Below are 4,553 nucleotides of genomic sequence, written 5' to 3'. Positions count from 1 at the left end.
ACTTCTGAGGCTAGTAGCTTCCTAAGGTTAGCGGGTAATTACAGACAGTTCGTGGAAGGGTTTTCGAAGATTGTCGTACCGATGACAGAATTGACACGAAAGAATTAGAAGTTCACCTAGTCAGACAAGTGTGAGAATGGCTTTCTAGAACTGAAGCGAAGATTGATTACCGCTCCTGTGTTGAGTCTTCCTTCGGAGGGAGGAAAGTTTGTAGTGTAATGCGATGCTTCGAAGTTGGGGTTGGGATGTGTGTTGACGCACAATGAGAAAGTTATTGCTTATGCGTCGTGGAAGTTTAAGGAATATGAGCAGTGATATCCTACCCATCATATGTAATTGGCAATGGTGGTATTCACACTGAAAGTTTGGCCACATTACTTCTATGGAGAAAAGTGTGAGATATACACTGATCATAAGAGCTTGAAGTATTTCTTAACCTAGAAGGACTTGGACATGAGGCAGAGACATTGGCTGGAGTTGATGAAGGACTGTGATCGTGATATCATTTACAACCCAGGGAAAGCCAATGTAATGGCAGATGCGCTAAGCCGGAGGGGCCCGGGACAATTATTTAGCTCTAAACATATATCAAAGGAGTTGGCAGAGGATATGGCTAGAGCGGATAGAGCTTGTTGTGGGTCAGTTAGCCAATATTACTTTATAGTATACCCTCATGGAAATGATAAGAGAGGGTCAGGTAAATGATGTGCAGTTGCAGAAGGTTAGAGGGAATGTCCTAGTTGGAGTGGCTAAGGATTATTAAGAGACTGGTTTACTACGGTACAAGGATCAGATCTATGTTATGATAAATACGGGTATTAGATACATGATGAATCCCATACTCCACCTTACTCACTCCATCCAGGCACCACGAAGATGTATCAGGATCTACGGACCTTAAATTGGTGGCCTTGGATGAAGAAGGACGTAGTTGAGTACTTGGCCAAGTGTTTAACCTGCCCGCAGGTGAAGGCTAAGCATCAGCGACCAGCGGGGTTGCTACAGCCTTTGGGTATTCCCGAGTGGAAGTGGGAAGACATTACTATGGATTTTGTGGGAGGTTTACCCAGGATAGTGGAGCTACATGACTCGGTGTGGGTGATTCTACACAGATACACCAAGTTAGCTCACTTTCTACCAGTGAGGATGACCTATCACTACAACAGTTTTTAGTATATATTACATTAAAGAATAGCATATATTTAAAAGTGCTATTATTGGTGGGGGATTAAAAACCCACGGAACATATTTTGGCGCCACATGAATAAACCTCAGGCGCCAAAATGAATTTTATTTTTGGTCTCATCTGCCAAAATCCCTAAATCTAAGTTACCTGAAAGATTTCTCTCAGCCTCCATCTCTCACTCTCGTCTCGTCTCTCCGCCTCACGAAGTCTCTCTCGTCTCATCTCTGCCTCACGAAGTCAACTTTTCGGCCAGCCGAGTTGCCTCCGTCTACAGCGAGGTCCAGGTGAGTCGCATCGACCATGCCCTCCCTCTCCCTACCTTACTTAGAAACCGCTTCAAGATCGTCAAAGGACCACCTAGTTCCGCGGCTGGCAATCCAGGTATTGGATCCACAGTTTTTCGTCGATTAAATTGGTTCTGTACACTATGATCTGTTATGAACACTTCCAATCTTTGTTTGGTTGATGGAAAAATTTCCGGAAAATAGTTAAATTAGGAAACCAAGAAATTTGTAGGTTTCGACATAGTTTTAGTAAAACATAGCATTTTTTTTTTAAATAATAAAAATTTCTGCGGTTTCTCGTTTTCATGTGGTTGTGTTTTTCTTTTTATGCTTTCAGATGAAATCGCAAAGCGTTTTCCTCAACTTTTCGGCCAGCCATCTGCCTTGGTGGTGCCGAGCGATTCTGACTCTAACGATTCGCAGAAAAAGTTGAAAATTGGTGTCGTTTTGTCGGGAGGCCAGGCACCTGGAGGGCACAATGTCATTTCAGGAATTTTTGGTGAGAATTTTTTGTTATCATAATTCGTTTTCTTGCAGTTAATAGTGTCCAGTATGGTTGAGTTCATTCATTCTGTGCTTCCTGGTAGATTACTTGCAGGAGCGTGAGGTCCAGCTGGAATCATGAAGGGCAAGTATGGGGAACTTACACCAGAATATATTTACCCGTACAGAAACCAGGTGAGAATTTGGACTATGGTTTGGTTTTGTCATTTATGCAGTGGAGGTCCATGATCATGTGTAAAGATAGCTGCTTCTGAGTGTTCTAATTTGCTCAGAAGATATAGCGCATCCATTCTATTCTAGTGATTTATACAAAATTCATACATGCGAATGCTGGCATTTTAACCAAGATATTGTATTTGATTGGAGAAAATTTTCTTTTATCAGGGTGGTTTTGATATGATATGTAGTGGAAGAGATAAGATTGAAACTCCAGAGCAGGTGACTTTTTTTTCTTTCTTCACAGTTTCATGTTAAGTTTTATTGACACATTAAGTTCATAATAAATTGTTAAAATGGATTTTCCTTTTAGTTTCAACAAGCTACAGATACTGCCGCGAAGCTTGATTTGGATGGACTTCTTGTTATTGGTGGGGATGACTCTAACACAAATGTCTGCCTCCTTGCTGAGAATTTCAGGTATATAACTAATTTTTTTCTTTCTAGAAAAATCTTGCTTGGCAGATGGAACTGTTGCCTGTATTTGTCTTCATATGTCATTCATGTAATCCATGAATCCATCTATTTTTTAGGTGCTTGTATCAGTGTATGGGACCCATCCAAATAGAATTTAGGGATTCTTTATCTAACAGTTCGACAGGGTTACAGGAGTCTTGCCTTTAACGCTGTTTCGTTGGTTTGTTTAACACAGTTTGGTTTTTTTTCTTTTGTTCAACCAGGGGAAAGAATTTGAAAACTCAAGTGATTGGGTGTCCAAAAACCATTGATGGTGACTTGAAATGCAAAGAAGTCCCAATAATTTTTGGGTTTGATACTGCTTGCAAGGTGACTGCAACTAAAATAAATTTTTTATTACTTGAACCCTTAAATTTCTTTGTGGACCTTTCCATATATCGTGTAGGAAATTTTGGAGCAGCAATCTTTATTTTTTAGCAGATACGAACTTGAACCCCACTAGCTTGAAAATTTTATCCATGTACCTGATGATAATTTTATTTGTTGAAGCATTTTTTTTTCACTGCCACTGAGTTATATTTATATTCCTAGAATCATCTTATTTACTTGCTAATTCATTATGGTCATGAACTTATGAATTTACTTTAAGCATCAACCTTTACATGTTAAGAGAAGGAACTTCTCATAGAAAATTGTTTGCAGATCAGTTGGTTAATTGTTGTGTGGGCCATCAACTATAACTAGCAAGAAAGTTTGGTGACGTTGTGTTTGATGAAATAAAGTATATTATTCAATGTACCTTGTCCTGCTTAAAAAACTAATTAGGTGTTAAAGTTATTATTCTAACAGGTTTATTTCCTAAGAAATTAAAAAAAAAATACTTCATTGGATCATGTATATAATACTGACTTGATTAGCCTAAGTCTGGTTCTGCCTGATTTTCCTTGGCATGAATAGCGTGACACTTTCTATGATATGCAACTAACAGATACACTGAAGGAAACTAATAATAATGTGATGCACTTCATTTTATTCAGATATATGCAGAAATGATTGGAAATGTCATGATAGATGCCAGATCAACTGGAAAATATTATCACTGTAAGTATGCTGGTTGAAAGTCATGGAACATGTAGTGATTTAGCTTTTAGATTACATTTTAACCCATCTTATCTTTTGATTTGCACTCTACTGTGCTTAACGAAATTTAATTGTCAACTACAGTTGTGCGGCTTATGGGGCGTGCAGCTTCACACATAACACTTGAATGTGCTTTGCAAACTCATCCAAACATTACAATTGTTGGAGAAGAGGTACCTTTGAATGACTTGTCTTGCCTTGTATAGCTGCTCGATTAAAATTTATACAAATGCAGTTGCACATAGATGTTCTGGTATGTAGACAAGGTGCAGTGTCTTGATATGGAACACAATTTGAAAAGTTAATTTTGTTTAGTCGGTTCTATTTTTATAATCAGTATCGTTATGTTAAAGGTGTGTCCACATTGGGTTCGAATTATTAGTATTGACAGTATGCATTACTAAGTTACTGTGACCTTAAAATCTATTTTTGCTGATTGGTCAATCTTGTAAAATGTCTCCATTTACTGTGACATGGTAAAATGTCAGCAAATGAGAAGGATTAGTGTGGCACAATCATCAATATCAGCATATTCTTTCTATATTTTTTGTTTTAGTTTTAGTTTTTATTTTATTTTGCAATTAGGAAAGGTATTAGATGTGATTGGCCTCCAAGATGCTTCACGTATAGTAGGCAACAAAAGAATTAGATGTGAGAGCGAATTGGTATTTTGTTTTGGGTAGTGGTCCTTTATCCTTGGTTGGTTATGTTTCTAAATTCCTTTCATTTGCATTTGTCAGTCTTGTGTTATTTACTTTTCTTTCTAGTGAAATTTATATATGTGGACCTTGGCTATGTAGTTGATG

The 4,553-nt window shown here is 38.0% G+C and overlaps 1 pseudogene; it reads left to right on the top strand.

Annotated features, from left to right (window-relative positions):
• The first annotated feature begins 453 nt into the window (after window positions 1-453).
• LOC133792213 (pyrophosphate--fructose 6-phosphate 1-phosphotransferase subunit beta-like) lies at window positions 454-4,019 on the top strand (annotated as a pseudogene).
• The last annotated feature ends 534 nt before the right edge of the window (window positions 4,020-4,553 follow it).

This window comes from Humulus lupulus, chromosome 7 (genome assembly GCF_963169125.1).
Source record: "Humulus lupulus chromosome 7, drHumLupu1.1, whole genome shotgun sequence".
In the NCBI taxonomy this organism is placed as follows: Eukaryota; Viridiplantae; Streptophyta; class Magnoliopsida; order Rosales; family Cannabaceae; genus Humulus; species Humulus lupulus.
Note: the sequence above shows the minus strand (reverse complement) of the source record. Positions and strands in the feature narration are given on the sequence as shown.